Source organism: Benincasa hispida, chromosome 7 (genome assembly GCF_009727055.1).
Source record: "Benincasa hispida cultivar B227 chromosome 7, ASM972705v1, whole genome shotgun sequence".
Classification (NCBI taxonomy): domain Eukaryota; kingdom Viridiplantae; phylum Streptophyta; class Magnoliopsida; order Cucurbitales; family Cucurbitaceae; genus Benincasa; species Benincasa hispida.
Window position 1 is genome coordinate 33,758,576 of NC_052355.1, and position 14,054 is coordinate 33,772,629.

Below are 14,054 nucleotides of genomic sequence, written 5' to 3' on the forward strand. Positions count from 1 at the left end.
GTACACATAGGACATCATTTAGTATAAACTCATTTCTTCCATCAGATAAGTAAAATTTACCAGTGTGAAAGAAATGCAATTTTTCACCATTACCTACAATAACCAGTTCATTACCTTCATACTCAGTCAGATTGTTGATGTTGTTATAGTTGGGTGTTACATGATTTGTAGCTCCACTGTCGATGTACCAATTTAGATCAACTATTATCTCCGGTGTGGCCATGAAAGGGTTAGAGGTCTATGAGGCCGTGAACACAGTTGCGACATTGTTGTTGGGGCCAATCGACTCATGATTTCCTCAGCTTTGTCCCAAATCAATGATAGTATACCAAGGTGAGTGACCGTACTTCCCACAGACTTGACATGTCGGTCTATTTGAGTTTCTGTTTCGTCCGCAACCTCCATTTTGTCCATTGAATGGATTGTGGTTCGAATTACTTCCTTTAAAGTTGTTGCTCTATTGTCGATTCCCATTCAATGAGGGAGTAAACCGTGACTTTCCTCCATTTGTGTGCTTATTGAAAGCTATATTGACAGAAGGATTCTAGGCAAAGAAGCTATGCATTTTGACAGAGTTTTGATGTTCCAAGCGTTTTTCATATGAAAGAAGTTCGAATTGCATATCTAACCAAGAAATACCTTGTTTGCCTTGGATGCCCACGACTACTGGGTTGTACTCTTCATTAAGGCCAAGAAGAACTTGCGAGATAAATGTTCTTGTTGAAATAGGGTTGCCCGTCTGCGCAAGGTTGTCGAAGTGTAGCTTCATCAACTTTAGATACTCACTCATCTTCTGACTTCCTTTCCTTGTCTATTGGAACACCTGTCTTAGGTAGTCTTCTTCAGCTCAGGATTGAACTCCAAACAGCTCTTAGATGGCATCCCACAATTCTTTTGTATTCTCGTACCCCATGAGTTAGACAGCAACATCTGGAGCCATCGAGTTGTACAACCATTCTGGCAGGAGTTGATCGACGGCCAGCCATGCTTCATATTAAGGATTAGGCACCGTTCTACTGATGAGCTTACTCTGTCATCACTAATCACTTGGGAGCTGGAGGTTGCTTTTGAGGTGGTCTGGACAAACATTGGCGGATAGGGGATCTGCCCTGAGAGGTATCCTTCGAGCTTGTAGCTTCGTAGGATAGGCAGCGCGAGCGTCTTCCACAACATGAAGTTGTCGCATTCTAGCTTTATGGTGGTGAGCTGATTGAGCAGCTAATTCAGCAGTGGAGTGCTGAACTTCACAGGTTCGGTGGTGGAGAAGCTTCCAGTGAGTATGGCGTTGGCCATGGTGGCTCTGATACCAAGTTGAAGAATAAGAAATTTCGTTTCAGAGGAATGCCCTTTTGTCTTCTTTTCTTTGTATTCAGTATGTTTTGGTATATACAGCCTATTCACTTATATACACATTGTCCTTCAATGTGGTTACATAACAATACAAAAGAAGAAAAGAATAATTATACATGGCTTACTTTAGTTGATGGAAAGGAATAATTCTAACAAATTCTCAACATATTTTAGTGACTCATTTCCAATTATTCTTCCACCTTCCCTTTTTCTTTTCTATCTTTATTTTCTTCCCTAACAGCTAACATAATGCTGAAAGAAGGGAATTCACTGCACGTTAAACATTGTTAAACCTTAATCAAATATTTAAAAATTTACCCAAACTAATAACACATGCATTCCAAAGATTCAAAATATCATTCGAACACTTAAACTCAATTTGAAAGAAGAATTAAAACAACAATCCTTATCAAACCTTACGAAAGAGGCTCTAAACCTTACTGATTGGTGTCCGAAAACGTTCAAACTTGCAGATCTGAACCTTAAAAAATATGGGTATACTGATTTGAAGCCAATCGAAGTGTGAGTCAATACCAAAGCTCATCAAATAAGTGTGAAATGTCGTTGTAAAGCTTGTTCGAAGTGGGTGTCTAAGATACAAGTCAGATTCGTAGATCAAAATTCGCTAGTGAGTAAATGGGTCGCTAGAAAAGGAAATTCGGTGTGATCTATCTATGTGGGTGTCTACTTACATTAGTTACTAGTGGGATGTGGTCGTTGATGTGAGTTTGCAGAGCCATCAAAGAAGGGAAATGTCATCAATCGTCGATCCATCGATGTGGGTAATGTCATCAAGCATGGGTAGCGTGGTCTGAAATTTTTGAAGAAGAATGGAGATATATGCATTATGTCACAGTCATACTTCTCCAACCGTGCGGCACCATGATTCACACGTAATCATGGCCAGCCTTAAGGGAAACTCAAGTCTCAATTCACTTAATGCTCGACTTTTTAAAGCTTCATCGGACCTTAGGTGAGCTTTTTTTATCCTCAATCGAATTGAACTCATGTAGAACTGAACTTTATTCAGCCATACACATCACCTATACGTGTATTTCCCCACATGTGAGACTCTAGCCGACTAGCCTCTACTTTAGGCCAAGTCCTAAGGCTCGACCTTGTCTTTATATGAGGCTAAGGTCATCATAATGCAATGTCACATCTCTCTTCATCATCTTGGTTCCCAACAACACGTCCCTAATACTTTTACATTGCTTCAGAACTTCACTGGGATGAGTTCAAACCTTTCGTTGGGCCAAAACAGGCTTATAACAACACTTTACCGGGATTTATCGAGTGATTCAGGCACTTATCGAAGCTTTCCGGGATATAATGTTCGTCGAATTCATGATGCGAGCTTAGGAGTGTTTTGTATGAGGTAATTGGAAAAATAGTGCAAATGTGATTAATGCGTTGATGCGTTAGTTATGCATTAGTGATGCATGAAGGGACGCGTGACACTCATCTTTATGTGTTCAAGTTTTCCTAAATCAGATCCAAGTATAAATCCAACTCAGTTTCCTGGTAAGTCCAGGCTCGAACTCAGGGATTTAGATTAAAGCTAACGTAGAGCTTGCATTGTAGCTGATGTAGAAGTATCCTAAGTGAATGTGAAATGAGTTATCTACACTAAGTTTGTTGTGTGCGTGCAAGAAGATACAAAAAGGTCAAGTAGAAAACAAGGTGTCGTGTGAAAATGGTGTTTAGTGTAGGGGATATGCGCCGATCTAAGTGAAATGTACACGTACAAGAATGTGATGCGGATGGAAATGACTTGTTTATCTTCATTTATGCATTAGATTTCTGCTTACTTTCTATTCAGCACTTCTCAAAACGATGTCATATAATTCCCTATCTCTAGGATGTATGCGTTAGTCACATAATGCAATAAAACACTAGTGCGTCTATCTTTAGATGTACCAAGCATTTCTAACTTAATGCTTACTTTCTTATTCTCTTGAATAATTCAAGCTAAAGTAGCTTTTACCAAGTGATTCAGTTGGCTTAGGCGTTTAGAAATGGATTTTTCATGAAGTTATAGATGCATCTGACGTAAAGTAAGAAATAAATAGTAGCGAAGTGTAGTAGATCAAATATGTGAATTCATAAAGAAACCGATTGTCTTTACAAGATCAATACTCAATCAAATGAGATGAAGAGAATTAGAATTTGAATGAAAAGAAAGGAGTCAAGCCGCAGAGTACAATCTCTTGTCCTCTTTGGCTCAATTTAAATTCGTGTATAACCAACTTGTAGAAGAAATGGAAGAAAATTCTCTCTCGAGTTAAGCTTTCTCCACTCCTTTATCGATGATGGGGGTGGTTCTCTTCCTTCTTGTGTTCTTCTTGTAACAGCAGCATGGTTCTAAGTCTCTAAATTTTAGAATTATACAAATTGAGCTAAAATCATCTCATCTGGTGGAATTTCTTCTATTTATAGGCGTTGTTTTCATCAGCTTGATGATGGGGCAACATTAAATTCCATACTTTGGTCAGCCGCCTGACACTGAGACACTTTTCAGACGCCGCCAGCTACAGATGCCTATGCTTGCAAGTGGTGATTTGACACAAACAGTCTAAATCAATGAATCTTTCTTGCATTGAAACCCCTCCGATGCATGCTTATGCATTGACGTTGCCTGCGACACTTAGAATCTTTGTTGAAATCCTGCAATATTATGTGTTAGTGTCGCAGTTTTTCAGTAATAAACACTCTTTTATATGAGTTTGGTAGTGTTTGAGTAATTCCATGCATTTTCTCTAAGAATGGTGAGATTTTATCATTAAGGACTCTAATTTTTCTAACTTTTGAGTGACAATAACTTGTATTTCTACAAGTTATCATATAACAATGCTTATCAGGCTCTATCGGTCTACTTCGATGCCTACTGATCTTCTACCTGCCTAATGGTTGCCTACCGGACTTTATCGAGCCATTACAATGCTTAACGGGACAACTCGAGCAAGTATCGAACCAATCGGGAACTATCGAATCCCACTGATGCTTCAAGATTCCATCTCGAGTGTCGAAGAGGATGCAGTGATAAGACTTTAAAAACTAAAATGCGATGTGATAACAGAAAATTTGAAATAAAGATAAGGAAGAATACACCCACATATTTGTGTTGTCGCCCGCATTTGTGTATTGACGCATCCATCTTTGCGGCAATCTCTCTTCTTTAGATTGCGGTGATGGAGTGAGATAAGTTGCTTCTTCGCGTATCATCTCCGCAATCCAGCGCCTCGATCGTTGCAAGAAAAACAAAGAGAGGGTCAAATTATTTTAAACAAAAAGAAATTTGTTATCACAATCTCCTTTTTTTTTGTTAGAAATAAAATATGGATAGATAAAGACTGAAAAGATATAGTGAGAGTTCCGAATAGTAGAGAAGAATTGACGAATTGATGTTTTCCAAAACTTGCGTCCCTGATGAATTGCGATCGTTTGATAATGCAGGGACCACCTTCTTCCTTCTTTATTCAAAGTTCTCTAGTTCCATGGAGTTGACTTGGGATGCCATCCTTCTCCATGATATGCCTTTACTTGCTGCCCATTAACTTTGAATATGTTGGTTCCGTCATAATTTGATAATTCCACCGCCGCCATGTAGTAATACTTGTCTAACTATGAACGGTCCGGACTAACGTGACTTTAGTTTTCCTGGGAAGAGCCACAGACGTGAGTTTGAAGAGTAAGACCTTTTGCCTGACTTGGAGGTTCTTACCGCATATGCGTTTGTCATGCCAATGCTTGGTGCGCTCTTTATAAATCTTTGCATGTTCATATGCGTTGTTCCTCCATTCTTCTAGCTCGACCAGTTCTGATTTTTCGTACTTCTCCTGCTTTCTTCAAATCAAAATTTAGCTTCTTTACCGCCCACAGTGCGTTATATTCCAACTCTAAAAGGCAAATGACACGCCTTGCCAAATACCAACGCGTATAAGTACATACCTATTGGTGTTTTAAATGCAGTCTGGTATGCCCACAACACATCGTCAAGCTTTGTTGCCAATCTTTTCGTGAAGGCCTTACTACCTTCTTCAAGTATCAGCTTAATTTCTTGATTGGACACTTCAAACCTACCATTCGTTTGCGGATGGTATGCGGTGGCCACTTTGTCGAGGATGTTGTATTTGACAGCAACTCCTTGATATTACGATTGACAAAGTGGGACCCTTCATCACTTATGATGGCACAAGAAGTGCCAAAACGAGTGAAAATATGTTTCTTCAGGAATTGGGAGACGACCGCCGCATCGCTTGTGGCGCATGCTATTGCCTCTACCGAGGTCACGGCTCGGGGCCCTATCTGGCCCCCACTGAGCTTGTCACTGACACCACCGATGACATGGTTTCTTGTCTTTCTACTTAATATTCAACATGACATGCTTGCCAACTTATATTGGTGTGTTACATGATGCACTGTCCTCCCTGGTCACATCATGACACTTCTCTTGGCTCTCTGTCTTTGTCAAATGAGTCGACACTCCTGTGTCGCCACTGTCTGCACAAGTGGGTATTGGGATTGATGCCCTAAATCTCGTAGAGCCCCGTAGTTTGTAAACACTTGTATGAACAAACGCTTTGTGATTTATAATATATGATATTATATTCACTTATGTCTATAAAATATGAGATATTTTAGTTGCATTAACCACAAATCAATAAACTAAGATCCCTGGGTGTGAGTGGCCAGATCGTCGACTCAAACCTACCACTTTGGGGATTCGTCTGATTGGGGAGCTGGGAACTTAGCTACACAAGATAGAATTCACTCCTTCCCAAAGCAGGGGTAAGTAGATAAATTGTTCCCTTAAGGGCTAATTTCGGGGCTTAAACAATGTGGCGCCACACCTTCTCTTGGCTCGAGAAGGGTTTAGTTATAGTGGGACTATGATATATTATTCATTAGAGGAATCAGTGGTACTTAAGGAGTTAGATGTAACTACAGGAACAAAACGACAAATTGGCCCTGTTGTACTTACGAGCGATTTGTGAAGGGTCATCGTACTATTGATTGGTTATATCCAATGGACATAGAAATATATATGTAGTGCGAAGAGTGCAGCTGTCGGTCTTTAGTGGAGTGCCTGATAGTTAACGGATGGTAGATATTGTGATTAAAGAGTTTAGTCAATTATTCACGTACCATTGGAGTATCGAGCTACAGGTCCATAAGGTCCCCTCAGTAGCTCAATGGATTCATGTTGAGAATCAGTTTTTGGGTTAGTTTGAAATGTTCAAATTAACAAGAGGGAATTTTATTATATATGGTATAATTAAATTAGTTCAATTATATATGATATAATTGATTTGATGTATTTGATACATTATTTGATTGAAAGAATTAATATAAATATGATTTATATTAAATGCCATAAAAGAGAAAAAGAACTATGGTTTATGTGTTGCATATGATGCAATATTAAAACTATAGGTTATAAATATAATATGATAAGTTAGTTATTGTATCTATTTATAATTATTAATTATAAGATAATTAATTTTCTTTTTCTCCGATAACCAACCTTGGTGGGTGGTTTGAGGCAGTTTATGGTAACTGTGAGATTAAAGGAAATTCATGCATTCGAAAGGTTTTTCACAGAAATCTATAGAATAAAAACGAGTTTTACCACACGATAGCCTTAGAGAGACTAAACGATCGCACCAAGTTTTCTATACAATAGTTACGCATTTCTACACGATCGAGTATGTAGTCTATAAGATAGACTTCCTTTTTTCTATCGCATACTCGATCGTCTACTTGATCGTTTACTTCCTCCATCCCTCTATCTAAATCCATACAGAGCCCACAACTCCTAGATTCTCACACCGAGAATACCAAGGTAATCGAGTGGTAGTGTCCACTTCTGTTCAAGGATCGAGTTATACTTGATGGTGATCGAGGATTTTCTAGAGGCTTGTTGCGTCCATGCTGTTCAACGCATTGTTGTTCGATCGAGGGAAATACATAAAGAAAGGGTTCTTCAAAGGTATTCTACTCGATCCCTTGTATTTATATTTGAAGCATGCTATAATTTATTCTTTAATGCATAATTGTTTATTTATGATTGTAAATGTTTATGTTCTTTCACAATGGTATGGAATGATCCGCTTCCGCTCACTGGTTCTCTAGATTTAAAGTTCCTTCAATTGGTATCAGAGTCAAGTTATTCTGATATTCCAAATTTCATTGATGTATTGAAATTCATTTACAGTCTTGGTGGGTTTTATAGATTCTACAATGCATTTAAGTGTTAAGTGTGTTTGTAGATGTGTTGATGGATGTTTACGGGATGATTGCCTCTGTTTAAAGCTTTCTTTACATTTACAAAGTTAATTTGTAAGGACCCTTACGTGTTTTGGCATAATTAACTTGCTATCAAGTCTGTATTCAAGTTTTTGTTTGTTTTAGTTGTTCGTGATGAAGCTTCAAACGCATGGATATGTTATTCGCTTCGAGGAAGAAAACCAAAGGTTGGTCACATCGTGTAGCTCAAGTTAAACAATCGTTCAGATTTGGCTATGCGATCGTGTAAAAAAGTTCTATTTGATCGTGTAGTATTTGCTAAACGATCGCATAGCTAATTCTATGCGATCGAGGAAAGAGTTTACTCGATCGTGTTGCGTTGGCTCCTCGATCACTAGATGCTCGGGGTAAATGATCGTTAAGTATATGATACTCGACGTAAGGCGCGCACACTAAACAATCGAGTAGGCCAACATGCTCATCGCATAGTCACTGGCTACTCGATCACTCGGTATACGATACTCGATGCTTGCTCCTCTATCGTTTAGACAATCATGCTTCACTGTATAGTCGTTGTCTACTCGATCATATGGCATGCATTGCTCGATGTGCGCTGCACGATCACGTGGCCTTCATGTTTCATCGCATAGTTCAAAGGCACTTGATCCACGCTACACGATTGTTTATACTCGATCTACATTACTTGACGATCACAAGGAACTGCTACACGATCAAGTGACGAGATTTTGCCCGAGCGGTTCAAAACCCGGTTCGCCTGTTTAAACCGGTTGACTTGATGCTTTTTGTAATAGATAGCTTTTATTTTCAATTTTGAGGCTAATTATCCTGGTCCATCAATTTTTTTAATGAATGTACATGTGATGTATGTTTATTTATATGCTAATGTATGTCATATAGATAAAACCCACCATAGGTTATGCATTTATCCATGCATCATCTTTATATTATAAGTATTATGATATAGTAGTTTGCATGATTAAATTACATTAAAGCATGCTCATGCATCATATAATATAAGAGATAATATATGCATGCATTAAGCATATTCATGCATCATCTTTATATAAGTGTTATAGTATAAGGGTGTATGTTAGCATGTATGTTTAGTTCATTACAAGTTATATAAAAGTTATATATAGTAATGAATGAACATTGCATGAAGCATGATACTTAGGTTTATTTATAAGAGTTATAAAAGCCTTGGGAAGTCTAGCTTAGCAATGTAGTTAATTTTGATTGTTTCATTTTTTTTATAAGAGTTATAATTAATGAAATTAGAATTCAAATCAATAAAAAAGACACACATGCAAACTTGGGCTTTAATCGTGTTTTAAAAGAGTTTTAAAATTTGATTAAGATAGACTCAAGATCATGGTCCTAATGAGATTAGAAACCTAAGTTCAATCTTTTAATTCGGTTTAATAGGATTAAATTGACTAATAAAATATTAAATATGTACTAAATCTATCTATAAGGGACCTTTTATCTAAGGTGGGTTCTAGCTAGGTTGGGGTATTTAAGCTGACAGAAATGGAACACCCATACCTAGGAACCTACCTGGAAAGGTGAATTAGATAGATTGTTACATGCATGCAAATTTGATGATAGTCTATTAAAGTGTTTAATAAGACTTGAATCAAACTTGTTTAATTATCAAAAGCAAGTGTTATTTTTTAGCAAATTAAACACCCACTTAGTTAAAATCAGTAGCCGGATTTACTAAGTTAATGAATCCCTAGGTAGAACATTCAGTGAGAGGTATTTGGGGTATATGATACTTCACTTTAACTCTACACGTTTCTCCTTAAAAGATCACATCGTGAGATCTATCCTCGACCTCGAGGCACCCTGGGACTGTCCCCCTATAGGATGGTGTTTGGGTAGGTCAATACCAAGGTGAATGGAGAGAATGTTCATAGTAAGTGGGAGTGGGACGTGTGACAACATATCCCACGGTCTCTCTCATTAGGTTGGATAATGTTTTCGTGCATCGCCTCGAGGCACCCTGGGAGTGTCCCCCTAAAATATGGCTATATTTGCACAACTCTTTATCTGATCTCCAGAAATGGATAGGGTTAATGTCTTGTTCTAATATACTTTTTCCCTGCAGTTGTTAGGATTGATGTCCTAATTCTCCCGGAGTCTCGTAGTTTGTAAACTATACACATTGTTTTGAATAAAATAAGAGTTATTTCATTTGGCATTTACTCATATCCAATAAACAAAGCTCCATGGTTATTGTATGTAAACTTAAGCATGTATATGAGATATACAAGTGGATCATACCTTAAGTGATAACCTAAAAAGGTCTATAGTATAAGGATGAGGGATACCTGATCCTGGTGACACTACAGATACGGCCCGCTTTGTAGAGGTATGTAAGTGTTATGAACTGCTACAGATGGTAAATCTTGACTATTCATGTGGAGACATACGAGCGGGGGTGTCCTATACAAAGAGCTTGTATAAGACCGAACCACGAGATGACTAGTCTCTTTATATAATGCCATTGATACTTGAGACTTACATCTCACCTTAATGACCATAGGTGACATCACCTTAATCCTGAGTATTTTGAGAACTCCTGCTTTTGAGGGTAGTCCTTTGATTAGTATGGGTGAGAATGGCTAGATTGCCAACTCAACATGCCTACCTTTTTGGGGATTTTCTGATTTGGGAGTTGGGAATTCAGTTACACAAGATGAAATTCACTCATTCCCCAAAGTAGGGGTAAGTAGATAGATTGCTCCCTTAAGGGCTGATTTCTGGTCTTAAACATAGTGGCCACAGCTTCTCTTTGGAAGAGAGGACTCAGTCATAGTAGGACTATGACTTATGTTCATTAGAAAGATCAGTGATACTTAAGGAGTTAGATGTAATTACAGGGGCATATCAGTTATTGGCCAGCTGTACTTACGAGCGATCTATGAAGGGTTATCGCACTGTTGATTAGTTGATATGGACATAAAATATATTTGTAGTAAGGAGATTGCAATTGTTGGTCTATAGTGGAGTGTTTGGCAGTTAACGGATGGTGGATCCCGTGACTAAAGAATTTAGTTAGTTATTCACGTACCGTTGGAGCTTCAAGCTATAAGCCCATAAGGTCCCCTTGGTAGCTTAATGGATTCAAGTTGAGAATCAGTTCTTGGTGTTGATTTGAAATGTTCAAATTTATAAGAGGAAATTCGATTATATATGATATGATCAGTTGATGTATGAGATTCATCAAATGGAGGATTAACGTAAATGTGATTTACATTAAGTACCATAAAATAGAAAAAGAGCTATGGTTTATATGTTTCATGAGATGAAATATTAAAACTATAGGTTATAAATATATTATGGTAAGTTGGTTATCATATATATTTATAATAATATTAATTATTGGATAATTATCTCTTTTTCTCTAATAACCAATTAAGTGAGAGGTTATTGGTGGTTTTATGGTAACCATGAGATAAAAGGAAAAATGTTTTCCTAATTTTACAAGAGTTTCCATTGTCGGAAAGAAACTCACGTTATACTGTCAAGTGAATTCCATCGTGGAGTGACACTATACGATAGTTCACTCAGCTGGTCATAGCTAAACAATCATGAGGCTTTTGCTATACGATAGCTTGCCATCTTCTACACGATTAAGCATTTGTCTATACGATAGACACATCTCATCTCCTATTTATTCAATCGTCTACACGATTATTATTCCTCCGGTCTCTTCCTCTAACCATGTCCACACAGAGCTCACACTACTGGATTCTCACACTGAGAATACCAAGGTAGCCAATGTGGTGGTGTCCTCATTCAACTCGACTGAGTTCGAGGTTTTGGAGGTTGTTTGTTGGGTTCGTGATCTTAGAGATCGATGAGTTTGTGTTTGCTAATTGATCGTGTTGTGTTGCGGTCGTTGTGTTCGAGCATTCGTGTATTGCTGTCTTAGAGATTGATCGAGTGTTCGTGATCGAGGGAGTTTGAAGCATGAGTCTTCAAAGGTATGTATTATCTTTCCCTTGATTTCTTTGTAAAGCACGCAATAATTTCACTTTGTGCATGACCTGTAAGTTTCTGTTTCTTGACTGTAATTGTTATTATTCAGTTTAGAACGGAATTTGGAACGATCATTCCACTGCTCATGGAAATCTTCACATCTGATTTCCTTTAGGGTGCATTAGGGCAGGACTCTAGGGCCTAAAATGAGGGGTTACGCTTACACGGAATTGGTAAGGATGTTAACAAATTCTGGACCGAACAATGGTGACTATTAGATTCAGTTACAAGGAGTTGTTTCTGTCTAATGGTTGAGATTGTCTCATCCCAGTGATGGGGCACTTGTTCACCTGACCGGTGATTTTTGTCTTGCCTCGTTGGGGCATCATTACAAAATAAATGTCACTTAGGGTACAATAGAACTATTTTGCTAAAACTTAAATGGTGTTAAAAGTGGTAATGCAAATAGATTCATTAAGTTTGGTCTGTTTTCAACAACTTTTTTAAATGGCTACCACTACACTTGCTCTTTTAGCCGTCAATAAATTAACTGCCGAAAACTACGCTAGTTGAAAAAATATAATAAACACAATACTTATCATCGATGACCTGAGGTTCGTCTTTATGGAGGAGTGTCCTCCTATTTCACTTCCCAACGCCACTTAAAATGTTCGAGAGGCGTACAAGAAATGGACACGAGCGAATGAGAAGGCCCGAGCGTATATCTTAGCCAGCCTTAACGATGTTTTGGCCAAAAAGCATGAGCCCATGGTCACTGCAGCGAGATCATGGAGTCTTTGAGGAGAATGTTTGGACAACCGTCCACGCAACTCAGGCACAACGCTCTTAAATTCATCTTCAACTTCAAAATGAAAAGTAATCGCTGGCCCAAAGTAAACGATCGTGTAGAATCTATACGCGACAGACCGAGCTAAACGATAGACTAAATGATCGCATAGCTTTTGCTAGACAATCGCATAGCTTTATCTAAACGATTGGGCATCGACCTATACGATAGGTCTCTGCCATCTCTCACTTGCCCAATCGTGTACGCGATCGTTGTTTCCTCCGTTCGTCTGCCTCATACCAAGTTTGAACAGAGCCCACCCTCTAGATTCTTACACCGAGAATACCAAGGTCGCCTTTTTGGTGGTGTCAGACTCAATTCGACATTGTCGAGGTTTTCTGGAGGCCGTTCGTGGTGCTGTGGAGGTCGTTCGTGTTACAGAGGAGTTCATGACCGAAGAGATCGTTGAGGAAGAGCGTGAAGTGTTCGTGTTGTGTTCGTGCGGTGTTGCGATCGTGTAGATCGAGTGTTCGTGATCGTTGTTGTTCGAGCAATCGTGCACATCGGAGTGTGAAGACGCGTCTACATTTATTCGTACAGTTTTTCCCTCAATACATTTGAGATTCTCATGCTGTAATTTATGTATTATTTGCATAACTGCTTATATTGTATTCGACTGTAAATATTTGTTCAATCATGATTGTAATTTAGAAAAGTCTTGTTCTTCTGCTCATAGAAATCTCAAATTCGATTTCCTTTAGATTCTGACTGGATTATAGATTTTGAGGCCACTAACCGTGTTTGTTCTTCTTTTTAGGGAATTAGTTCCTGGCAATAGCTTAAGGCTGGTGAGATGACGATGCGAGTTGGCACTGGACACGTCGTCTCAGTTGTGGCAATGGGAGGTCTTCAGTTGACTTTATAGAATAGTTTATCATTCTAAATGATGTTTACGTTGTTCCCGAGTTAAAGAGGAACTTAATTTCTATAAAGTCATTGCTTGAATGTAAATACACGTTGAGCTTTTCTGTAAATAAAGTGTTTATTTCGAAAGATGGTGTTGATATATGTTCAATTCAACTGGAAAACAATTTGTATGTGCTAAGGCCGTTAGCAACAAATTCCCTCCATAACATAGAGATTTTTAAAACTGTCGTAACTCAAAACAAATGACGTAAAGGTTCTCCTACAGTAAATGTCCAACTTTGGCACCTTCGTTAAAGGCACATCAATCTCAATAGGATTGAGAGGTTGGTGAAGAATGGATTTCTAAACGAGTTAGAAGAAAATTCTTTACCTGTGTGCGAGTCATTACCTTAAAGGCAAAATGACTAAAAGACCTTTTACTAGAAAAGGTTATAGGGCTAAAGAGCCCCTAGAGTTAGTGCATTCAGACCTTTGTGGTCCAATGAATGTGCAGTCCAGGGGAGGCTACAAGTACTTCATCACTTTTACTGATGATTATTCGAGGTATAGGTACGTTTATTTAATGCAACGTAAGTCTGAATCCTTTGAAAAGTTCAAAGAGTTCAAGGCTGAAGTTGAAAATGCATTAAATAAAAGGATTAGAACACTTTGATCTGATCGAGGTGGAATGTTTTTGGATTCGGAGTTCCAGAATTATATGATAGAATATGGAATCGTTTCCCAACTCTCAGAA